Genomic DNA, 27,433 nt, shown 5'->3' with positions numbered 1-27,433 from the left:
TTCATTTCCACTGAGCAGCCTACTTTAAGTGTACGACAGAACAGACATCCTTTATACTCAAAGATAAAAAAAGCCATGGAAGTGTTCACATATTGAGTCTTTTGCACACAAGTTCATTATTTTTAAATGTTGTGGCAATGGTGTGCAGATGGGTGTTTTGGGTTTCTCAGTCATACACTAAAAAAATGACGCATTGGATGTACTAAATTTTTTTAAGTCAAGTGTTTGCAGACAGTTTACATTGGCTGAGTTAAAACAAATACATTTAGAAATGTTCAACTTAATTCAGCCCATATAAATTGTTTGCAACCACTTATCTTAAATAAAATGTAGTAAATACAATAAATTTTTTTAGTGCTGTTGGTCAGCTTAGAGCACTGTTTAAATTTCTTCTTCTATTTCGTCTGAGGGGTATTTACAAAGGGTCCCAAAAATGGTACATTAGTTTTGGTACCTCTGACAATGGAAACGAATGTAATCGTGTACCGAACTGAACCGAACTCTTCCAACATAGGCTCGTTCTGAAAACGTGGCCCTATATACATTTTTGGAGATTGTGAATTATGTAGCCAGAGGAACGTATGGCTGCATTTCGTCTTTAAAACGAACGCTACGGGGTGTTTTGACTCCTTTTTGTGCTTACCAGCTGACCCCTTACCTTTTCCGAGTTACCAGTTTGCCCAGTGGCTCACCACGTACGTCTAAGGATTTCACTCGGATTAGAGTTGATCGTGACAACAGGGTTCAAGTCCGGCGAAGAACTGTTCCAGAAAGAAGCTAATTTAAAAACAAAAACCAAAAACTAAAATAACGTAAAAATAAATAAATAACTGGGTGAGAATGCGGTAAAATCTGAAAATGGGTTAAAAATCTGGCATCAGCGAGAGTCTTGTGCTTTTCTGGATTGGTTTTGAAAACACTGTTGGTTGAGTTTTGGTAATTGGGGAGGCGCTGGTCAATTGGTGCTTTTTAAAACACTATCGGTTGGGTTTAGGGAAGCAGGAGGGTGGGATCGGTCAGTCTTTCATTCAGTCAGTCAGTCGACAGCGGCCTCTGGTGGATTTACGCGAGAACAGCAGTCACGAATGGCACTCGCGAAAGAGATTTTAGTTTTCCAAAAGCTAACGCAGCGCCCTCTGGTGGATTTACGTGAGAACAGCAGGCGAGAATGGCACTCGCAAGATAAATTTAGGATCTTCAAATGCATACACAGTGGCCTCTGGTAGAATAACGTGAGAACAGCAGGCGTGAATGGCACTCGTGAGATACATTTGAGATTTCTAAAAGCATACACAGCAGCCTCTGGTGGATTTACGTGAGAACAGCCGGAGTGAATGGCACTCGCGAAAGAGATTTGAGTGTTCCAAAAGCGTACACAGTGGCCTCTGATGTATTTAGGTGAGAACAGCAGGCGTGAATGGCACTCGCGAGATACATTTGAGATCTCTAAAAACATACACAGTGGCCTCTGGTGGGTTTACGTGAGAACAGCAGGCGTGAATGGCACTAGCGAGATACATTTGAGATCTCCAAAAGCGTACACAGCGGGCTCTGGTGGATTTATGTGAGAACAACTGGCGAGAATGGCACTCGCAAGATAAATTTAGGATCTTCAAATGCGTACACAGTGGCCTCTGGTGGAATAACGTGAGAACAGCAGGCGCGAAGGGCACTCGCTAGAGAGATTTGAGATCTGAAAAAGCCTACAAAGCGGCCTCTAGTGCATTCGCCAAAACTAAAAATTGTAGCTCCTAGAACGTATTTGGCGCTCTCCAGAAATGTATACAGGGGTACATAATCAGATTGAGTCTAAGGTTGAACTCTTCAGTGGAAACGAGCAATTGTTACACCTCCATTAGTGTTTTCAACTTCAACATCTTAAAACCCAGAGGTGCAATCAAGACCGTGAGTTTATTAACAAATGACTATCCTCATTCACCAATCACAAACAACGCTGTGCTGAAATGTGAATAAAAAATCAAATAAATGACGGCGTGTTGTGTTGTTGTGTGGACTACAGGAGGCTGTTGTTTGCGTTCCAGTACATCAGATGAGCCGTTTATTGTTCATTAAGCTGAAAAGCTTCACAGACCAAATAGCAACAAAACACATGATAATTAATGAACACTCGGGGCCAGCGCTCTATTGTTTCTTCCTAGTGATGTGAGCGGAGAGAGTTTTCCCGCTGCTTAATTGAAACAAAACGAGCGATTTGCCAGATTCAGATCCAGATTAATTATACTTATAGCATTGTTCAGGTAGGACATACATCACTGGAGATATCGATCAGATTTAGTGTTGAAGCAACCATTGCTTCCCAAAGGAACAGCCGTCCAAACTATGCAGATTTGTGGAGATCAGCCAATCAGAGCAGAGCCCAACAATTTAAATATTCTCACCATTTACTCACACTGAAGATGACTTGCGTAGTAGCAACAATAAAACCAAGGAAGTCAGTGTCAGTTTCTTTCCAGCATTCTTCAAAATATCTTCCTTTGTGTTTAAAAGAAAAAAAGAAACTTTAAACAAGGAAACATTGGCAGATCTTTCAGTTTTGGGTGAACTATAAGGTGTATTTTTATTTGTAAGGGTCAAAAATATTGAAGTCCGAAAACATCACAGGCCAACCCGTAACTATTGACTTCCATAGTATTTGTTTTTCCTTCTATGGTCCTCATTGGTTTCCAGCATTCTTCAAAATATCTTCAACAGAACAAAGAAACCCAAACAGGTTTGTAACCACTTAAGAACGAGGGCATAGTGAGTAGACTTTAAATTTTTGCGTGAACTGCCCCTCGAAGATCTAAACTAGGACTGTGTTGTTGTTGTTTGTGTGGACTTGAGGTTTGCTGTGCTCTTCATTTCAGATGCGTGATTTAATTGAAAAACTTCACAAGCCAAATAGCAGCATGATAATTAAGAAAGACACAGCGCTGTATTGTTTGCAGTGCGCCGTGACCGGAGGTATTTGCGCCGCAGCTTAATTGAGAGTGTCAGTGGAAGATGCAGCGCTGCAGAGTCTCGCTGTGTCTGTATCTCTCTGTAGTTGCCCACTTTAATGTAACTAATGTAACCTGACGCGGCTCTTTGTGTCAGGAGAATGATGGGATGTTATCAGCGCAGTGTGTGTGTGTACTGATCTGAGTGCAGTGGAGTGGTCGCGGTGACCTCCTTCAGTCGCCACTAATCTCAGGGTTATACGAAGATACTGGAAAAAAAGCAGATTTTTGTGTGTAATCGGCACTGTGAATTTGTGGCTCATCCTGCGATTGCTCATCCCGTTGCTTTGTCACCGTTTGGTAGATTTTGCATATGGCGGTGGTTTTGCAACACGTTGTTTTGAAACCTAAAGTTCTGCAGAGTTTGATATGGAAGTTTTTTCCTAACAAAATTAAAATGAAAATTCAAATGCTTAAAAGATCAAATAATAAATCAAATGCTCAAACTATAAATCAAATGCTCAAACCGACATTGCAAATGATAAATCAAATCCTCAAACCGACTCCTCAAATGATAAATCAAATGCTCAAACGGACTTTGCAAATGGTGAATCAAATCCTCAAACCGACTCCTCAAATGATAAATCAAATCCTCAAACTGACATCGCAAATGATAAATCAAATCCTCAAACTGACATCGCAAATGGTGAATCAAATGCTCAAACAACTCTGCAAATGGTGAATCAAAACCTTAAACGACTCTGCAAATGGTGAATCAAATCCTCAAACTGACATTGCAAATGATAAATCAAATGCAAATGAGGTGTCAATCAACCAGCTTAGGCGGAGCTTTAAGGCGGAGCTTTAAGGCGGAAGAGTTTGTTGTTGACAACTACCGGTAGCGCTACGACTTTTTCAAGGCGTTCAGATTTGCGTGCACTATTCCACGTCGTATCCGTATAAACTTGTGAAAGAGAAAGCGAGAAATCTCCGACTGCTTCTGTCCACATTCTGAAGTGTTCATCAGATAGGTACATCTCTCACAGGAGGCCACAAAAAACCATACGGCAAGATGAAAAAAAAAAAGTTACATAACTGACGTTACAAGCGCAACTTTAAATAAATGGCAGGTTTAATAAATCCTAATTTTAAATAATATTTTATTACATAAGATATAATGTATATATCTATAGTTGGAGTCAGAATTAATGTCCCCCTATAATACACATATATACACACGCATATATATGTGTATTATAGGGGGCTATTAATTCTGACTTCAACTATAAATATATATATATATATATATATATATATATATATATATGTATATATATATGTATATATGTATATGTATGTATGTATGTATATATATATATATATATATATATATATATATATATATATATATATATATATATATATATATATGTATATATTCATGTATTTATTTTAAAATGTATACTTAACAAAATGTATACTCATCCATATGTGATCATATTTCTCACTTAATTTAGAAGTTCGGGTCGTATATTTGATTAAAAATGTGGAAATATGAATACAACAAAATATAAACCACCTTTCTAAAACTAATGTTTACAGGTCCCACAGAATAATCCGGTGTTTGCTTTGAATGAACATTACTTCTCTTACCCCATTGGCAGATTACAATAAAACTCTCTTCATTTCCTCTTAATATTTCTGAAAGCAAGACTATATTTTGTACTTGCCTATAAAATGATTCTTGATTTCAGAATTGTTAGATATCTGGACTAGAAACGAGACGTAAGAAAGACATTTTATTTTGGCAGTGTAGCGCAGGCATTTTGTTTCTCTGTGTGTCGTCTTCGAAACATCAGACAGCCGAGCGCTCCAGGGTCGGAAGCTGCAGATATTAAGTAGGAATATCCCAGATCCGACTGTTTCCTGATAACATTTGTACATTTCATATCATGTGACTTGTGTTTCCTGCAGCAACGACACAATTCAGCAGAGATGCTTCAGTTCTGGGCACCAATAAACTAGAGTTGAAGTGATTTGAAGCGAGTGTGTTTTGTTGTGTGTGTGTGTGTGTGTGGTACTGGAGGAGGGTAAATCCTTTCCCAGCATGCTGAGTGTTGGCGGCAGGGTTTGGCTGTGGGCCGCTCTGTCTGTTGTGTGTGTCCGGCCTGTAAGTGTGTCCTCGGGCAGTGATCAGCAGAAGGCCTGTATGCCTGGACACACATGAAAGACAGAGAAAGAGAGGGATGAACAAAGGAGAAAACGCTGATATAGTTAAAGAAAGACAGAGTTTATAGAGAAAACCGCTGCTCCGTCTCACATCTGCTCGGAAAACTGGTCGGGCACTGCAAAAAAAAAAGGAGAGTTTGTGGGTTGTTTCCAGTCCAAATATCTAAAATATTCTCAAAATCAAGATGCACTTTCTGGACAAGCTGTTTTTCCTTAAATCTTCCCTTGAGTAATATAAATCTTCCAGGTATATATAAAGCTTCCAGGCAGGTGTGTTGAGGTCAAGTTGTTGCGATATGGAAATGCTGAGTACTGCAGGGCTGATGTTAAACACTCAGTCGTTCAGAAACATGCAATTCTTGAAAAGGGAAGACGCTGCGAAGACCGTGGTTGAGGTGATTATTACCTTTAGCATGTTATAAATAGACTGGTTTTGTCTGAAACCCTAAATACAGACCGGATCCACACCAAACTCCTGTTTATGTGGTTTTGAGTAGTCTTAAGGCCAACAACACAAGTCTTGTGGTGACTGCTAGATTGCTAGTTTGACCACTGCAAGAGCTATGCCATCACCACTGAGCCTTTGCTTCAGTTGTGTTTAAGCATATACTCTTGAAAAGAAGGTTTCGTTTTGTTTTTCTGCTCAGCGTCAATATCTTGTTGTTTAATCAATGCTCAGTTGGTACTATGGGGCACAATGATTGGCTATTTAATTAATGATCATGCTATTTACATTTAAGAAATCAAGACTAATTAGACAGGTTAACTTTTCTCCAGTCTTCTGCTGTCCTCTTTGGTTGAGTCTGTGTGAAACGTGGCCTCAGTTTTGTGTCACAGGAGTGTAAAACTCGCACTCATTTAGGGAATGGGGAGGTGGAAATTGACAGTGCACGTGTACACATTAGGGTTGTTAAAAGTATTGAGTTCTGTACCAATCAGTTTGGAACTTTAAGTTCGGAAGTTGTCGATTTCCTGCTAACTTTTGAGCAATGTTGAGCGTGTCCTTAAATGCTGCTGATTGGCCATTATGTTCACGTGCTTTATTTTTAAGTGTTTTGCATGTATTTCAAGTTATAAATTGCATTATGGGATGTTTATCTCTGCTTTGTTATCTTTTGATGTTGAAAATTCAACTCTGCAGTTTAATAAAGTGACACATTTTAGTAGCTTGGAATATTATAGTGTATAAGATAACAATGTCTGTAAAATAGTGTCTGTAAAATGTGCTGGCAGCTTATTTTATGTAGTTTTTGTAGCGTAATGTACAACACCAACCTAGATGGTATACAACTTTAAACTATCAACCCTTTCACACAAATGTCACACCAGTGTGATCAGCCATGACTGGTCTCTGAAGCATATGATCACACCGGTGTGATCAGCCTTAACTGGTCTCTAAAGCATACGATCGCATCGGTGTGATCAGCCTTAACTGGTCTCTGAAGCATACGATCACACCGGTGTGATCAGCCTTAACTGGTCTCTGAAGCATACGATCACATCGGTGTGATCAGCCTTAACTGGTCTCTGAAGCAAACGATCACATCGTTGTGATCAGCCTTAACTGGTCTCTGAAGCGTACGATCACATCGGTGTGATCAGCCTTAACTGGTCTCTGAAGCATACGATCACACCGGTGTGATCAGCCTTAACTGGTCTCTGAAGCATACGATCACATCGGTGTAATCAGCCTTAACTGGTCTCTGAAGCATACGATCACATCGTTGTGATCAGCCTTAACTGGTCTCTGAAGCGTACGATCACATCGGTGTGATCAGCCTTTATTGATGTCTGAAGCATACGATCACACCGGTGTGATCAGCCTTAACTAGTCTCTGAAGCATACGATCACACCAGTGTGATCAGCCTTCACTGGTGTCTGAAGCGTACAATCACACCGGTGTGATTAGAGCATTCAGAGCGCAAGTCATCAATGACTAAAATCCGTCGGTGCACACTTAGGCACGGAAAGAGATACGCAGCACTGGTCATAAATCACTTTTTATCCACGCTTTCAAACATAACATTTATTTTAGATTTCAGACACTTAAATACACATGACTACAAGCTAAACAAACCATTTAAAATTTGTCAAATACACTCGTATGTTTACAGAGAGGGTAATACTGATTATTTTAAATATAACTGGACAATGTGCTTTATTCCCGTAAGATACAAACTGTTTATGTTACGAGAATATTTTCTCTATTCCTCTCCCAGTTAAACAGTTGCTTACCTTCATGTATTTCGGCAGATAATGATGAATAATCATGACGTCAGCTTGGGTCACTTCTGCGGTTGTTGCTAGAAGGGCTACACCCGCCATCAGAAGTTAACCTAAAGTATTAATTTTATTTATTAAATTACGCATTATTAGTATTGTATTAACGTCTACCCCTACCTCAACTCTAAACCCAACCCTGACAGTAATGTAAACACAGTATTTGTTGCACAGTGTCACAAAAGAATGATGCGAGTATCCTCAGCTGTATCCCTTTTAGACCTCACCCTCTCCTGCAGCACAGTGAAGTGGAAATGGGATACAGCTGAGGAAAAAAAATACAATATATCATCCTCCTCCCAAAATGTGTTGGTAAAAATTCACTTCAGACCAATCATGGGACTTTTCAGACCCGTCAAGTGTGCCGTTAAAGTGTGCATCCTAGATAGGGGCCTCACCAGATCCGATGGACACACACTTGCTGACTGTGGTGATGGAGCGGAGCCCGTGGCGGACACATGACACACTCCACATTATTTTAATCTGTGCTGTCTGTTAATGGCCCTGATCTGCATTGCTCATCAGTCACTAATCTCTGCCCTTGAAGGTCAGGAGACGTTATCAGGGTGAAATGATGGAGCGTCAGGAGACTGTAATGCGGAGAGACGGGGCCGCGGGGGGACCATCAAGACCCCGGGGGAGAAGCAGAGATTCTCGAATCCTTCTCCAGCTCTATATTAGTGTGTGTGTGATGAGCTGTGGAGAATGAAGCATGCATCAGATCGTCCTGTCCCGCCCCGAGTGTGTGTGTGTGTGTGTGTGTTATGGTGGTGCTGCTGGTGCGGGGCGGTTTAGCTGGTCTGGGATCAGCAAGCTTAATTACTATGTGACAAAAGAGAGGAGTGTGGAATGTGTGCGGAGGTATTGGATGACTCTTACCTGATACTATGTGCTCTTACTCACTGACATGCGCACACACACACACATACATACATGCAGTCTCTCACACACACATACACACGCACACAAACAAAAACAGACACGCATACACAACCACACAAACAGGTAAGGAAAGACACACACATACACAAACAGACATAGAGATGGTTGTGCGTGAAAATCCCAGTAGATTAGCAGTTTCTGAAATACTCCGACCAGCCCGTCTGGCAACATCAACCATGCCACGTTCAAAGTCACCCAAATCCCCTTTCTTCCCCATTCTGATGCTCAGTTTAAACTGCAGGTCGTGTTGAGCATGTCTACATGCCTAAATGCATTGAGTTGCTGCCGTGTGATTGGCTGATTAGAAATTTGCGTGAACGAGCAGTTGGACAGGTGTACCTAATAAAGTGGCCGGTGAGTGTATATAGTCAATAGTCACTGAAAAATGGATAAAAATATGACTTATTCAGCGGACGGAAAAGCAGACTTGCTCATTTATGCTGAGCGCTGATAAATACACAAGTAAATAAGAAGAAAAGAGGCTTATACAATTATTAAAGACATTAAAAGAAACTAAAAAAATAAAATAAATCAATAACTTTCTGTCTGAATGTTTATGGATGTACTTGAGAGAATGAGAGGTCATCGATGCGGTAGAGGTCCGGTTGATCTGTACGTGTCTGTAAAATGACATGTGAAAATAGAAATAGTAAAACAGCAGTATTGAGTGAGTATGGTCATCTCAGTGTAATAGAGCGAGCAGGTCTTTGTGAATTATGAGCTGCCCAAAAAATCACATACTACTCCAGTAAGTACTACATTTCTTTATTTCACCACTGGTAGGATCTGTATAGTATGAAAGAATGAGAGTAGTATTAATGCAATTTGGACATTCATGATCACATGACCCACCCTTGTTGTTTGCATCACTTCACTCCCATTCGTTAATTCATTCCCAGATTAAGTATCCACTGGTTGCACACTTAAAATATGCAATACTGTTGTTGTGTATTACGATAACGATGTATCTTATGATGCTATTTTTAATAGCTGTGGTTTTTTCAGATCTAGTAAATTAGAATTTAGACTCATAAACTGTGTGGTGGTGCAAACATTTAGTTTTAAAAACACTATGAATGAGTGATAAACCTTATTTTCAGCTCTGAGTTCAGCTTTGGGCTCCAGCCAATAGCAGAACAGCAACTACTGGAGAGGCGGGGCTAAAGATAGCACAGCCCCATCTGATTGGTCAAATTTAGATAAACTACCAATGGATTAAATGTAATTTATCGCACATGTCTGCAATATTAATACTTAATATACTGTTATCGGCGATGCAGTGGCGCAGTAGGTAGTGCTGTCGCCTCACAGCAAGAAGGTCGCTGGTTCGAGCCCCGGCTTAGTCAGTTGATTATTCTGTGTGGAGTTTGCATGTTCTCCCTGTGTTCATGTGGGTTTCCTCCGGGTGCTCCGGTTTCCCCCCCAAATCCAAAGACATGCGGTACAGGTGAATTGGGCAAGCTAAATTGTCAGTAGTATATGTGTGTGTGAAGGTGAGTTTATGGGGGTTTCCCAGTGAGGGGTTGCAGCTGGAACGGCACTAATTAAGCACTTTTTAATGCGATATTCCTAGATGTGCTAAATAATAGTATAGTTCTCCATAAAAAAAGTGTAGAAAATCTTAAAGCGAGGCTCTGGTAGTATTTGTTATCAGCTTACCTTGGTGTGTGTGTGTGCGTGTGTGTGTGTGCCAGGGGTTGGCAGGAGGAGTGTGTGCTGCTCTCTGAAAGCCTCAAATCCAGCTCTAGTCTGGACTCAAAGCCCAGCTTTATGACTAGGCCGATTCACTGCCGTTTCTGCTTTGTGCAGCCAAACACACACACACACACGTGACCTGCCAACATCCTGATGCTAGCCATTCTGAAGGTTAGCTGAGCGCCGTGTCTGTGATTGGCTGTTGAGTTAATGAGTTATTTATCTGAAGACCAGCGCAAATCTCAGCTGAAGCCACAACAAACATTCATTTCTCTTCTAATTTCTGACATGTTGTGCTGCTCGGAGAGACAGATCAGGGTTGGGAGCGCTACACGGGGACGAGTAATTCCCTTTCATCTCATGATTTTTTACTGTGAAGTGATGCTAAGCCGGGGAACGAGAGGCAGGGCTGAACGGGAACGCTGTATTGAAATAAAATCAATACGATGATACGGGTTGACTCGATCGTCACGTCACAGATGAGTTATTATTAACAATATGTGCTCCGCGTGAAATGTGCCATTCGTAAAGCTGATTTGGTGAATACAGCTTCACTGTCGAACTTTTATTTGCGTCGGCCTGTCGAAACAGCTTGATATGGGTTACTTTTGACAATGAAATCATTCATTCATTTCCCTTCGGCTTAGTCTCCATTTCAGAGGTCGCCACAGCGGAATGAACCGCCAACTATTCCAGCATATGTTTTATGCAGCGGATGCCCTTGCAGCCGCAACCCAGTCCTGGGAAACACTCATACACATTCATTCTATGGCCAATTCAGTTCATCCAATTCCCCATGGAAAGACATGTGTTACAGGTGAATTAGGGAGGCTAAATTGTCGATAGTGTATGTATGTGTGCGAATAAGTGTGTGTGGGTTTCCCGGTGATGGGTTGCAGCTGGTAGGGCATCCGCTGCGTAAAACATGTACTGGATAAGTTGGCGGTTCATACCGCTGTGGCGAACCCAGATTAATAAAGGGACTAAGCCGAAAAGAAAATAAATAAATGAATTTCATAAATATATAAAACTATATTTATATATTTATTTAAAATATAAGCACAAAAAATCACAGAAGGGAATAAATTAATACTTAAATAATTCATCATAATCATTAATGATTATTATTTTCATATTTATGCTGATAAATCGGTCAAAATAGTGGGAATGTGGCCTGAAGCATAAGTATTGGTTAAAGAAAATGACAGATTTTCTGGTAAATCTTGAACAGTTTGTTATGCAAATAAAGATTTCTTAAAGGTTTTTGACAAAAATTATGAACAAAACAAATTATAAAACAATATATAATGTCTTTATATTATGTTTTCTATAGTTTTAATATGTATATTTGTAAAGAATTTATCATTTTAGAGTGAGTGAGAGATTGTACTTTAAACTTCGGTTATTTCTTTCTTCACTATGCCCTAATCTGCCTATAGTGATCCATTTATTTCCAAATATGACAAACACATACATATATATATATATATATATATATATATATATATATATATATATATATATATATATATATATATATATATATATATATATATATATATATATATATATATACATACATACATACAGTTGAAGTCAGAATTATTTGCCCCCCTTTAAATCTTTTTCTTTTTTAAATATTTCCCAAATGATGTTTAACAGAGCAAGGAAATGTTCACAGTATGTCTGATAAAAAAAATTTTTAATCTGGATAAAGTCTTATTTGTTTTATTTCGGCTAGAATAAAAGCAGTTTTTAATTTTTTAAACACCATTTTAAGGTCAAAATTAGCCCCTTCAAGCTATATTTTTTTCAGATAGTCTACACTACAGAGCAACCATCATTATACAATGACTTGCCTAACTACCCTGCCTAGTTACCCTAATCACCCTAGTGAAGCCTTTAAATGTCACTTTAAGCTGTATAGAAGTGTCTTGAAGAATATCTAGTCTAATATTATTTACTGTCATCATGACAAAGAGAAAATAAATCAGTTATTAGAGATGAGTTATTAACACTATTATGATTAGAAATGTGTTGAACACATCTGCTTTCTGTTAAACAGAAATTAGGGAAAAAATGAATGAGGGGCTAATAATTCTGACTTCAGTTTTATATATATTATAATACTGTAATTTATATGTAATAAATAAATATTGCAATGTCAGCTATTTCCAATCTTGAGCACATTGTGTTTTCCTAATTTTTTAATAAAAAAACAACACATTTTTGAGATTTTACTGTCTATAACCACGTACAACAGCACAGTTTAAACCGATTTACTGTGATCTTTATTCATTTTTTACCCTGTTTAACCCTGGATGCGGAACAGAAGTTAGTCATGCTAACAGTGTGTTAATGATCAATCCATTACTGCTGTCTCAAGGAGTGTGTGTGTCTGTATCTTGTATTCTTTACATTGTGGGGACCTCATGTAATGCACACTTTTTGACCTTGTGGAGACTTTAATTGGTCCTGATGAGTAAAGCGGCTCATGACTCAGACAGAATGAAGTGTAGTGAAGATGTAGAAGTGCAGATTGATCGCTGTGAGTTAAGGGGGAGAGGAGAGAATATACAGTCCATACAGTAGAAACATCATTACAGCTGCGTGCGTGTGTGTGTGTGTGTGTGTGTGTCATTGTGCTCTTCTAGACTGTTCTCTTTGACTCTGTTGGAGGCTGAAAACAACAGAAGTGCCTCCACAGAGAAAAGCACACAGAAGCCAGTGTGTGTGTGTGTGTGATGAGGTCTCATGCTTAAACTCTTTGCCAGTGAGTGTGTGTTGACCTCAGTCTATAAAATCTGCACTGGAAACATGTTCACTCCTGCTCACGTTCTCTACTTTCCTCCCAGCGACACACACACAAACATTACTGTCATCCAGACACTCAGACTAAATGTTTATGTGAAGGTCAGTGAATGTATGAATGTGTGTGTGTGTGTGTGTGTGTGTGTGTGTGTGTGTGTGTGTGTGTGTGTGTGTGTGTGTGTGTAGTCCAGATTAAGGTGTAGTTGAAGTATAAAAGCCAGCAACTATCATGTCTAAAAGGTATACGCGAAGTACGTTTTGGAGCTTCAGAAATGGTCTTGCTCTCTGAAATCAACTAGCTTGAGGTTTCTAGCTAGTAAACTAACTCATGTTACCTAAAATTGAGTCTAAATATATACATAAAAGTGATCTAAACATATACATAAATTGTAACCTAAAGAATTATAAAAAAAAAAGAAAGAATAGAAATTGTAATTAATACAATACAATACGAAAACATTAAGGGCATATGACAATGAGTGCAAACCAGAGTTGGGCAGATAACCGTATATAGTGCAAAAAGGCTTGTAAACATCAATTACAATACTTTTGTCTGGTAGTGTACATCTTAGAGATCCCAACACCACAGCAGTACTAAAAACAAAGCAAAATCTAAATAAATAAAACAACTAAAAGAGCTCAAAATGATTGACCATAATGCAGTGAGAGTGGACGAGCTCAAGCGCATCATATGAAAAAAGCCAATGAGAAGAAGGGGGCGGGGCATGTCAGACACTAGAGAGCATTCGATTGGTCAGAAGATTTTATAAGAAACTGAAATATGAGATGATGAAACAAATATTTGATTAGGTTATTTATTGATAGTGTTTGCAGTATATTAGGATATTCACGCTATTTACTATACTACATTAATTACATTATATGTACTCAAAGTGTACTATAATAATTTTTAAAAGTTTAGTTAAGCTTAGCATGGGTTGAGTTAGTGTTGCTTTCTCTGATGCAGTTATAATTTTAGTGCAGTGATTGTTTTTCCACTCTGCACATTATGTTATTCTGACATATTTACACTAGGCTTGGGCGGTATCCAAATTTTGATACCGTCAAACCTCCTCCCTATTTTACCTCGGTATCCGGTATTATCGTGTGGAATAAAAATAATTATGATGTAAAGCTCAGACAGCGTCACCAAACTGTTGGCTTGTGCCTAAACTATTCAGAAACTGAACACCGTATATGCCGCCTTAGGTTTGCGGTCACCTTTTATTTTTGTTCGTATTATCTTGGCGAGGACGCTCTCTCTCTCATTCACTAACACACACACCCTGCATGCACACACATGCATGTTGCAAACAAACAAACAGCATCCACGTGGACGCGCACATGCTTGCTCGCTCAGGAGCGATATTGTTAGACCGCTTCCGAGCTTTATTCAGAAATTTATTCCAACACCGCAAGAAATTTTGTCGGGTCCGGCGGCTCCTGCGGTACAGCAGCGGGAATGCAGACCTCTAATTCGTATTTACCTCGTCTCCCTTCTCGTTCGGTCAATACCGGAAATACTGCAGGTCACTTACCTCACCTCTCTCTTTCTCTCCTCCACACTGTCCCGTGATGACTATCACGCATACGCATTTGTAGTCATTAGATAAATAATATTTATTATTTAATACTTGTCTCCAATTTAAGTGCATTGTTTTTTATGACGGTATAGCGGTATTGAAACTGACACCATTGCTATTTTTAGAACCCGCGGTATAGCATATTACCGTATTACCGCACTAGACTAAATGACACCTAAAAAAATACAACTACTCTATTGATATTAAAATATGTACCTAAAGGAAATGGTTAAACATATCATGCACATGAACTGATTTCATTCATCATCAAGACTGAACTGCAGATATCTAAAAAAAAAAAAAAAAGACGAAGAGTTGTGTTTCAAGCAGTTAGTGACTTGCAAGTTCTCGCACACACAGAACAAAACGGTAAATGAGAGAAGATTTTCCACTACTTAATCGATTATAGATGTTTTGCTATATTCAGCGGATACAAAAAAGTGTCAAAGGATGATAATAAAAGTAAAATAAATAAATAAATAAATATATATATATATATATATATATATATATATATATATATATRTGTGTGTGTGTGTGTGTGTGTGTGTGTGTGTGTGTGTGTGTGTATATATATATATATATATATATTTATATATATATATATAGCTTTTAAAAAGTGCATTACAAGGGGCAACAAATAAAATTTTATCTTAAACATATTACCTCCAAGACTCATTATATTTCACGAGTTTAATTAAAAGCAAAATAGTATTTTTTTGCTATTAATTCCATTAATGTTAGTATACGTACCTAAAGTAAAATGTGCTTGATGTTTGTATGTTTAGTTAAGCTCAGCATCTGATGGTTTGTAAGGGTAAAACAGGAAAAGTATTTTCAGAAAAAACGACACCTTTTTAGTGGAGTTACTGTTCTCAGTGGGCTTAACTTTCCATTGCAGTGGACATGAACGGGTGTGTGTGTGTGTGTGTGTGTGTTCTGAGTGTCCTGCCAAATGTGGGTCATTTTTATGGCTTATCACCTCCTGCAGATGTGGACAGTAAAACTCTGCTGACCAGAAAATCTGCAGATTTGGCCTCAACAAAACACTCACATCAGTGCCATTAAACACCTTTTAGTGTGTGTGTGTGTGTGTGTGTGTGTGTGTGTGTGTGTGTGTGTGTGTGTGTGTGTGTGTGTGTGTGTGTGTGTGTGTGTGTGTGTGTGTGTGTGTGTGTGTGGTTGCAGGTTGCGGCATGCTGTGTTCTGCTCTGTTTTTGTAGTGTGTTTTCCCTCTTAACGTGTAACTTGAGATGTAACCCTCAGGAAACACATCAGGCACATGAACTAATCTCATTCATCATCAAGACTGAACTGCAGATATTTAGAAAAAAAAAGACGAAGAGTTGTGTTTGAAGCAGTTAGTGACTTGCAGTGCTTTTGTCAGTCTTGTACAAAACTAAATATAAAACAAAAATAAAAGTGCATTACAAAGACTAACAAATAAGATTTTATCATAAATGTATTACCTCCAAGACTTATTATGTTCCACGACTTTAATTAAATATATTAATAGCAAAATAGTAGCAAACAGTGGCGTCTTGTTTTAAGAAAGTTTCAATATCACGACTGAACACATAAAGAGACAAAAGAGTTGAGATTTTTTGTTCAATGCAGTGCTTCATGTCGTGCCAGCAACCCTGATCTTCCCACATTTCCCATTATTCCTGCCAGTTTACATGTTTTTTCCAGCTGGTTTGATGTCTGGAGCGGCAAGTATGTGGATTGATGGAGCGATACTGTACATACGCAGACCTCAGCTGATGCTGTTGTGTCTCTGAGAGCTGATTTATTGTGTGATGATATGAAGGCCTGGGGATTGGGCTGTGTGTGTGTGTGTGTGTGTGTGTGTGTGTGTGTGTGTGTGTGTGTGTGTGTGTGTTCAGTCTGATTCGCCTCCTGTTTTAATCTTCTTACCTGGACTGCAGCAGTGGGCTCTTGAATAGAGGCGTCCCGGCCCCAGGCATGCCAGAGGATATGGACGCTTCTCACTTAACTGGATTCTGAGTAGTGAAAGCAGAAATTATTGGCATGAATTAGAGAGGTTATTGTGTTTATATGAAGGATCTAGGAGCTCCAGACATAATGCTTTCCTTTAAAGTACTTACTGTTAATTCAGCGTTTGAAAACAAAAAAAGACACTAGTTGTGTACCTGTTGATATGAAGTTAGTTTACAAAATTTTTTTTTATCTGGCTTATTGCATGGCTACTTGCCACCAAACATAAAATGTATACACTCAACATTGTTCTGAGCTTTAATCATTGCTTAATTCTTTAATTAAATGCAAAGCTGACAGAAACTAAAACAGCTGATTGAGTATACACTAACCTGCACATTATTCAGCCACTAGATGGAGACAGACAAAAACACAACAGAAACTAAAACAGCTGATGGAGTATACACTAACCTGCGCATTATTCAGACACAAGATGGAGACAAACAGTCAAAAACACAACAGTAACTAAAACAGCTGATGGAGTATACACTAACCTGCACATTATTCAGACACAAGATGGAGACAAACAGTCAAAAACACAACAGTAACTAAAACAGCTGATGGAGTATACACTAACCTGCGCATTATTCAGACACAAGATGGAGACAAACAGTCAAAAACACAACAGAAACTAAAACAGCTGATGGAGTATACACTAACCTGCGCATTATTCAGACACAAGATGGAGACAAACAGTCAAAAACACAACAGTAACTAAAACAGCTGATGGAGTATACACTAACCTGCACATTATTCAGACACTAGATGGAGACAAACAGGCAAAAACACAACAGAAACTAAAACAGCTGATGGAGTATACACTAACCTGCACATTATTCAGACACAAGATGAAGACAAACCGTCAAAAACACAACAGAAACTAAAACAGCTGATGGAGTATACACTAACCTGCGCAATATTTAGACACAAGATGGAGACAAACAGTCAAAAACACAACAGAAACTAAAACAGCTGATGGAGTATACACTAACCTGCACATTATTCAGACACAAGATGAAGACAAACCGTCAAAAACACAACAGAAACTAAAACAGCTGATGGAGTATACACTAACCTGCGCATTATTCAGACACTAGATGGAGACAAACAGTCAAAAACACAACAGAAACTAAAACAGCTGATGGAGTATACACTAACCTGCGCCTTGGTCAGACACTAGATGGCAGTTCCCAGTTGAGTCTGTGTTATTCAGTGGTTGTTATCTGGGAATAACATACCTTGAAATGTCACGTCTGACCTGTCAGAATCTAGTATTACAGACAGATGTACAATAATTAGAGTATAACACAATTTTTTAGTTACATTTTAGCATCTATAAGTGCTAAACAATATTAAAGAACATTCAAAAGTACACTGCTATAAAGTAAAATGTTAACAAACATCAATAAATTCACTCGTATAATATTTACAGTCTGTTAGGTTATGTTAACCCTTTTCCTCATCTCTCTGAATGAAATGCCTACTTTACTACATCCAATCAGTTTGCAGAAGAAAAAACAAGCCACGCCCTCTGTTTACTCATTCATTATTCCGTTTCTCCAGGAACTGCGTCACTATACGAAAAAAAAAAAACAGTCAGCTTCTGGATCATGCGCACCTTTAAAATATATTTTTATAAGCTGAAAGGTGAGTTAGATGAACAACCAGTACTTCAGAATGAGTTTGTGACCATAAATTAGCTTGACAGACACTGGGCGAGAGTTCGGTGAAGGTCTGTTATTCTAGTTAAGAGTGATCTAACAGACAGGAGAGCAGCAGATCAGCCGAGTGTTTCTAGCAGCTGACAGAAGCCAGTCTCCATGCTCTCCCTGTGATCTTCAGAAGCACAGGCTGTTTCTCTCTGTCATCTCACCTGGGCTTCAGCCACACTCACTCTGAGCTGAGCAGAGCAGAGCCTGGAGACACACACACACACACACACACACACACATTTCTGCACACTCAGCACATCTGCATGCCACTGTGTGTGTGCAGGTCCTCAAACGCATCGCAGACTTTTCAAACACTGTGACGGTTAGTTCAAGAGCACCGTCCTCCCTGGACCCCATCATGTACACACACACACACACACACACACACACACACACACACAGCCTCGCGCACACAGACAGACATACACACATACATTCGCTCACTCACACACATGCATGCATGCACACACACATACTCACTCAGACACATGAACGCTTAAAATTCACACATATACACACGCATCCGCACACACACACATAAGCACACTTACACATGCATGCACACACATGCATACATGCTCATGCATATGCACACACACATGCATACGCTGTGACACAAGCATGAACACACACACACACATATATACACATATACACATGCACACATACATGCATACTCTTACTCACATATGCACATACACACATGCGCACACACAAACACACACATATGCAAACTTTTTCACACATGCCCATGCATACACACACACAAACACACGCATGTGCACACACATACTCACACATGCACATATGCACACTTATGCATGCACACAGATGCACACAAACACACATGTATATTTGCTCATGCATATATACACACACACACATGCATACTCTTTCACACATACTCATGCATACACGCACGTATACACATGCACACACACACATGCATACTCTTACTTACACACACATGCATATGCACACAAACACACACACACACACGTGCATACTCTCACACATGCTCATGCACACACACACATGCATACTTTTACTTACACATGCATATGCACACACACACACACACACACACACACACACTCGTGCATACTCTTTCACACATGCTCATGCATACACACAAACACACGCATGTGCACACACATCTGCATACTTGCACACATATACACATGCAACCACACACATGCACACACAGGATTCCTCAAGTCAGGCAGTGATCAGTGTGTGGGCTCAGTGGTTTGCTGTATGTGTGTATGTCTGTGGTGCGCATGAGCTGATGTCCAGCAGCGCTGCAGCAGAATCTCAGGTGTTGCTCAGTGTTGCGCGTCCGGGCCTCGCTGGCCTTTCCACAGCGTTTCTCAGCCGTTTATTCCTGCATTGATCAGCGCTCGCTCACCCGTACCGCAGCCATTACCTGCGCCAAACGCTGACCTCTCCTCAAACACATTCTTATTCATATCCTGACATTTCAGGGCCGCCGCCGCCGCACATGAACACATCAGGCTTTTCCACCCTTCACGGGCTGGAGGAGAAAAATATTGTGTTTTTAAGTGTCACGTGGAAAGCGCCACTGCTGGGAGAGAGAGACACTGCGCTGAGTAAAAGTGCGAGTGAGGGATTGGAGTCGCACAGGTTTGTGGGTAATTATATGCTGCCGACTGGCGTCTTTTGTTCTTAAGCGCTGTAAAATGGTGCGGAAGGAAAGCGTGGGGACAGGTTAAACTACACAGGAGACGTCTCATCAGTAAACCAGCTGGCGGAGAGCCATTATCACAGGCACGAGGCTCACCCTCAAAGAGTGTGTGTGTGAAGAGAAGGTGCGTCTGCGGTTCAGGAGCTGTCTGTCTCCCCAACACACACACACACACACACACACACAGACACACAGACAGACAGAAGTGGATTCAGGCCAGTGAACGCCTGCGGGAGACTCTGGGTTGTTAGATCTTGAAGAGGAAAACACTGAGCACTTCATTTTCACCGTCTCGACTGTTGCTGTGTTCGGTACACTCTGTAGTCAGGCTGCGCGATATTGTTAAAGGGCCATGAAACCCCGTCGTTTCAGCAGGGTGTTTTCACACCTCTACTTTCGAAAAAGTCTGAAAAGTGGGCGTGTCCAGCTCTGTTTAGGGGGGAGTGTCGGAGGAAGAAAAGAGGCATGGTGTGGGAGTGTCTATTTGGGCGCGCTGACTTTCTGTTTATAAAGTGACTGTGTTTACATGGACATCTGTAGTAAAATTATTTGCCAAATGATTAAATGGTGGATTTAACTGCAGTTTGGCTCTTTCATTCAGGGAATTCATTTATGCCCCTCGCGACAAACGACATATTTGATTCGAGGATCTGCTCTAAGCGTGTATTTTTCATGCAATGTTTGATACCGCACGGCGAATGAGAGAAAAAAATAAACTCAGCATTTCCCGGAAACTTAGATGCTCACGGCAGGTAGTGTCAGAAAGCCGCGTGTGTTATTCCGGTCACAAAATGCGGTGAAAATCCTACACGAGGTTAAAGTTGTTTGTGGTGCTAACATGTTTACACTCGGTGCAATAGTTAACTTAGTTCGATACGAACAAACTGAATAAACAAAGAGCACTGGTCGCTCACTTACCAAATCTGTAGAGACAGGACAATCACCAGCAACTAGAGCCGCGTCTTTATTAAGAGGAGACGAGCAGCGAATCCGGATCTCAGCGTTTGCAGATGAGAACAGCTCTCAGGTAAACAATAATCCTCCTTAGACACGTAAGTTATTGTTGTGGAGCGTCGCGTACACTGTTAATCCACACGTGACTCCAGCTGAGCTCTCACAGAGAGAAAATGAAAACAAAACTGAACTGCAGCAAACTATAAAAGCAACACTGCACGCTTATTTTGCCAACACAACGTGGCGTCTCTGTCGTCTAAACACTGTGACAGTAATGAATATTAATGAAGTTGTACAATAGAGCGCGCTGATTGGTTTGAACCAAGCTTTTTTACTTTAAATTTGGACATCAGCCATCCATGGCAGACATCGGAGATCACGAGCTCTCGGTGTCGAATGCGCTCGCTCTCTCTCTTTTGGGGCTCTCTCAGTGTCGCGCGGTGTTTCATGGTCAAGCTCTCTCCTTTTCTGCACACTCACAATCTCTGTAAGTGAAGGTGCTGCGAGTCTCCTTTTTAAAGTCACAAACGGTGCGATTTCTTGTGCAGAATGATTGAAACTGTTGAAATCCTCATTTAGTCGCAGGCCTCAAAAACGCATGCAGATAATAAACTCTACAGTGACTCCATCAATCTCTTGAGGTCTGAGCTGTGCTGCTGATCAGCTATGATAAATCCGACATTGCAGATCCTGTGACGCGACTGTTGTGGACACACATTGCGATATCGCTGCCGAAACGAAACATTGAACAGCCTTAGGCCCCATTTACACGCAGCTTCAGCGTCAACGCTTGACTGAAGGCGTGTCGGAAGTTGGGGCTGAAGCGATCGTCATAGCAGCGTCAGCCAATGAAATTCAGTCAGCAATAGGCCACTGTCTAGCTGGTGGATTTGCATATAGCGATCTGATTGGCTGACGCTTCTGTTGGCGCTTGAAAAGTTGAGCTAGTCCCAACTTCTTCAGCGAGCAACGCCTCTGAAGCGGCGCAGACGGATCCACAATGCAGTTTGGCAACGCCTGATGTCACCTATTCAAAGTGATTGGGAAGCGTTGACGCTGACGCCCCGTGTGAATGGGGCGTGACTCTGTAGTAGTTCACAAGTCTAGAAATCCAGTTTCGGTTAACTCATTTAATTGTCATCTCAGCTCAATTAAACTTAGGAGTTCACTGAAATTGATTCTCTTAAGTACAATGAACTCTCTTTCATTGGATTTAAAGGAACTGTCAAGATGAACTGTTTTTCCTTAAAAGAATGAAATTAATCTGTCTGTGGCGCATGCCAAATAATCGTATCGCTTTGAATGAAGGTGGTTTTGCTTACCTCGTTGGCAGATTATAGTAAACTGGCTTATTTTTGATTCATTTGTTCTGAAAACAAGACAACATTTTTTGCTTTCCTAGAAAACACTCTTGATTTGGGAGTATTTAGATACTTGGACTAGAAACGAGACTCGGCTGTAAGTAATAAAGCTTTTTTTTTTCAACAGTGCGAGTGTTTGAAAACAGCTTCACCTCAGCAGCTCGTTCTCTCAGCGCTCAGCGAGGCTTGAGTTTCAGTGTTTCAGACTCGCGGGACGTCCGGAGGGAGGAGACGCTCTTAAAGAGTGATTTGTAAAAGCTCCGTGTTTCTCCTCGTGAGACTGAAGGCAGATGCGGAGCAGGTCAGAGGTGCGGAGCGTTTTTGGGTTATAGATGTCATGCAGAGGATTTCCAGGCTGTAAAACATCATCTGCTCTCGCAACGGGCCGTTTAAGAGCATGTGCAGCTCATATTTCAGCCTCGGATCGCATGAAATAACACTGTTTCTCGAGCAGGAGGCCTGATCAAGTGTACTACAGGGGCTTGAAGGCGAAGTTCATCCAAAAATGAAGATTTACTCACACCCGAGCTGCTCCGAACTAACTAGAGATGTTGAAGCGTTTGACTATGGGAGGATACTGTGGTTTTCTTTAACATCTCGGTTACTAACATTCCTCTGAATATCTCCTTTTGTAAGAGAAATTCAAACAGGTGAAAGAGGGAAAATCATTCATTCATTTTTCCAGTGGTGTCCAAACCGCATATTTTAGTTCCAACCTCAATTAAACACACCTGAAACAGCTAATCAAGCTCTTTCTAGGAACTAGAAACTTCCAGGGAGGTGTGTTGAAGCCAGCTGGAGCTAAACTATGCAGGACACCGGCCCTCCAGGATTGAGTTTGGACACCCCTAGTCCGTTATTCATCAGCGGTCTCTGCAGCGGACAACTTATCCAGCATACGTATTATGCAGCGGATGCCCTTCCAGCCGCAACCCATTACTGGGAGACACCCATACACACTCTGATTCACACTCATACACTACCAATGTTAAGTTTATCCAATAGCGCATGTGTTTGGACAGTTTGGGACACTGAAGCACTCGGAGGAAACCCACACCAACACGGGGAAAACATGCAAACTCCACACAGAAACGCCAACTGGCCCAGCCGAGGCTCAAACCAGCGACCTTCTTGCTGTGAGGCAACAGTGCTTACCACTGAGCCACCATGCTGTCATGATGGAAAATTAATTTAGAAATCAGAAGTTTCTAAGAGTTTTTATTTCAGTGTGTTGATGTACTTCCAACTGAAATATAATATAATATAAAAAACTGTATTTTTATATTATATTAATTTTCTATTTATTAATAATATTATTACTTTTATATATATATATATATATAAATCGTGTGTTGCAGACCTCTTGGCCAGGTCACCTTTGTAAATGAGATCTTGATCTCAATGGGTTTTTATCTGGTTAAATAAAGAAACATAAAATGGAATTTTGAGTAAGGGGCGGGGCTTTCTTTTTGCGCATCATTCCTTCATAGCAAACCTAACAATAAAAGGGGCGTGGTTAAGAATATTGTGGCTGTAGCGTCAAAGGCACATCAGACAGCAGGAGCTAATCGAAACGCTGAAGCAGATGCTCGAACTTTTGATTATCAAAAGAAAAATAAGATATTAGTTTGCATGGATTAATTATTCACCTAAAGAATAACAATGTGCACTAGCTACTATAAACGCTTAAAATTTAAAAACTATCTTAAATTAAGTAAACCGCTAGGGATGTAGCGATTCACCTGACTCACGATTCGATATGATTCACGACAGTAATTTCACAATACGATTTAATCACAATTTTTTTACAAAATTATTTGAAACTAATTTAGCTCTTTCGTTTTTCTTAAATGCTGCAAATTTTTTACAAAATAATATATTTTCAGCCATAAATAAATTGCTATTTTAAAAACAAACAAACAACAACAAAAAATAATAATAATAATAATTCAAACTAAAGAAGATTCTTTAATAAAACCACCTAAAGTGGTAGCAGTAGGTAGTGCTGTCGCCTCACAGGAAGAAGGTCGCTGGTACGAACCTCGGCTCAGTTGGTGTTTCTGTGTGGAGTTTGCATGTTCTCCCTGCGTTCGCGTGGGTTTCCTCCGGGTGCTCCGGTTTCCCCCACAGTCCAAAGACATGCGGTACAGGTGAATTGGGGTGGCTGAATTGTCTGTATGAGTGTCTGTGTGAAAGTGTCTGTGGGTGTTTCCCAGTGATGGGTTGCGGCTGGAAGGGCATCCGCTGCGTAAAAACTTGCTGGATAAGTTGGCGGTTCATTCCGCTGTGGCGACCCCGGATTAATAAAGGGACTAAGCCGACAAGAAAATGAATGAATGAATGTTTTCTGGCATAAGCTGAGCAAAAAAACTCATGGCAAAAAAAAAATACTGATTAGAGAATGGAGTTGAACATGATTATAAAGGTGAATAATTAATCTTACTTGTCTAGTTAATTAGTATAAGTATCAGTGTGATACATTTAGGAAGAGATAATCTTGAACATTTTTAAATATTCAGTAATAATAAGCAAATTATTAATTTATTTTAAATGTTATTATTTGTTTACAAAGCTGTCAGTACTCTTGCTGCTCAGTACCTTACTGACTTGCTCTGTCCGATTACCCCCTCTCGATCATTGATCCCATCTTATGATCTCCATTTACTCCACCGTGCCCAGAACACACCTTAAAACAACGAGGTGATCGAGCGCTTGCTGTTGCTGGTCCTTCACTCCGGAACAGTCTACCTACTCACATTAAACTTTCTCCCTCCATTTCTGTTTAAGTCTGTTTATAGACCTATCTATTCTCTCTCGCTTTTAATCCTCATTGATCACTGTTTAACTGCTTTTATTTGTTAAATGTTTCTCTGCTTCTCTGTCTTTAGTACTCTTCTCTACAGCACTTCAGTTGTTTTTAAATGTGCTTAATAAATAAATATTGTGTTGTAAATTGCATCAAGATCTGAATGTGACCTTATCTGTAAGTACATTTTAAATAAGGACCAATCGCTCACTTTATCGATGTCTTATCATTTCGTTTCTCCCCGCCCTTTATTGCAAAACCGTACGACAGAATTTTGCATGCTCAAAAGCTCTATTGTGGCCGCAGCTTCATCCTTAGTGCTTATTTAAACAGTGCTGCTTGATGTATTATATATAAAATCGCCAATATATTCATGCCTGAATTTTCCGTCGTGATGAAAATTATTGTACAGATGCGTTTTGCTGGGCTCGGACGTTTAATGGTTTGTTATTTTCATGGTCATGCGAATGCTGCTCGTGTGTACAGTGATTCAGCTGAAGTGATTTTGTGCAGGCGGCGCTTTCTGCGAGGGGTTAAGGAGTATTTTGACAGTCTCTGAAGGTGTTGCTTTCAGCCGTTTTAATTGGTAGGAAATCCATTTACAATGTGTGCGCCGGTGACATTTTGCTCTACAAGCAGAAAATAACTTTGTGCCCTTCAAGAAGCCCGCTTCTCCTTTCACAGGAATAATGTTAATAGCGAGATTAGACTCTCTGAAGTCCACTCGACTAACACGGAGCGGAGCTAACCAAGATTGCTTTAAAACATCCGTGAAACATGCGGTCAAACCAATGGAGGCACTCAGGCGCGGCGGAGGAAGTGACACGTATTGTTTACCTACAGACAAGTGTCACCTTTTGTTATTTCTACATAATTGAACATTTAGCTTCAGAGAGAAGTGAGAGAAGCCATTTAGCTGTCGTTCTGACTGTCTGTTTGCTTTTGAAAGTCACCAAAGTCTTTCTTTCTTTTCTTTCTTCATCACCGTTTCTCTTTGTCCATCATTATTGTATATCTGTACGCAAATTTGACTTCAATTTGAATTTGAGGGTAGAGAGGCTGTACGGGTGCTGATATTACTTAAATATATCATGGCTATCAGCCAATCAGATTCGAGAACCAGACAGAACTGTTGTGTGTGTCTGTGTATATATATATATATATATATATATATATATATATATATATATATATATATATATATATATATATATATATATATACAGTTAAAGTCAGAATTATTAGCCCCCTGAATTATTCGCTCCCCTGTTTATTTTTTTCCCCAATTTCTGTTTAATGGAGGGAAGATTGTTTTAGCACATATCTAAGCATAATAGTTTTAATAATTCATCTCTAATAACTGATTTATTTTATCTTTGCCATGATGACAGTAAATAATATTTGACTTGATATTTTTCAAGACACTTCTATACAGCTTAAAGTGACATTTAAATGCTTAACCAGGTTAATAAGGTAAACTAGGGCAGGTTAGGGTAATTAGGCAAGTTATTGTATAATGATGGTTTGTTCTGTAGATTATCAAAAAAAAAAAATTTGCTTAAAGGGGCTAATAATTGTGTCCCAAAAATGGTTTTTAAATAATTAATAACTGCTTTTATTCTAGCCGAAATAAAACAAATAAGACATTCTCTACAAGAAAAAATATTATCAGACATACTGTGAACATTTCCTTGCTCTGTTAAACATCATTTGGGAAATATTAAGGAAAAAAATAAAAAAGGAAAAAAAAATCTAATGTGGGCTAATAATTCTGACTTCATCTGTATATTAAGCTGAGTCTGAGAGTTTTATTTATTTGATAGTTTATTTCACATGTCTTGTTTGTAAAGGCTAAATACAAATAAAAAGTAAACATAATTTTTTTTGTACTGTTTTTATTTAAAGTTATAAAAAATTTGTAAGAGCCAGGATGTTATTATAGACTTTGCAAATTCAGTTTGCAGATATTGGTGAGTACAAACATCCACTGTGTGCAGTCTTGCCAGTTTTTTCCTGGCTTTTTAATATTGTCTATATTGATATCGGAATTATATCGTATCGACCGAAATTAAGAATTATATCGTCATATAAATGTTTGCCATATCATCCGGCCCTAGACATAAATAGACTGGGGTTTATTGTAAAAACACCACAGTGTTGGCTTCCACTATTCCACATTGTTCTCTGTTTTCCTCAGGAGCTGAAGCGTGATAGTTCTTGGAAGTTTTTGCTGCGTTGCAAATCATTATTAAGGATAATTTTTTATCCTCAATAAGTTGTTTGTTGCTAACCAACTTGTTCTAGCATTGCTTTGCCATTTCAGTTCAGGGCTTCATGTGATATAACCGCTGAACTTTTTTCCTAATTAATACATAAATGAATAACAAAATGAGATCTTAAAAGGGTGTTGTTCACTC

At 39.6% G+C, this 27,433-nt stretch overlaps 1 protein-coding gene and 1 long non-coding RNA gene across 51 annotated transcripts in view; one reads left to right on the top strand and one right to left on the bottom strand.

Annotated features, from left to right (window-relative positions):
- Positions 1-27,433, top strand: part of ptprk (protein tyrosine phosphatase receptor type K) — a 286,195-nt gene that overhangs the window by 44,694 nt on the left and 214,068 nt on the right. The gene's annotated exons all lie outside the window — the stretch shown is intronic.
- LOC141379510 (uncharacterized) lies at positions 16,317-18,470 on the bottom strand. The gene is made up of 3 exons (XR_012396288.1): positions 17,637-18,470; positions 17,222-17,553; positions 16,317-16,972 (listed from the first exon to the last, which is right to left on the bottom strand). It is a non-coding gene; the product is annotated as an uncharacterized lncRNA (long non-coding RNA).

The sequence above is a fragment of the Danio rerio genome, chromosome 20 (assembly GCF_049306965.1).
Source record: "Danio rerio strain Tuebingen ecotype United States chromosome 20, GRCz12tu, whole genome shotgun sequence".
Taxonomy (NCBI): domain Eukaryota; kingdom Metazoa; phylum Chordata; class Actinopteri; order Cypriniformes; family Danionidae; genus Danio; species Danio rerio.
The sequence above is the reverse complement of the archived record's forward strand: the minus strand, read 5'-3'. Positions and strand labels throughout refer to the sequence as shown.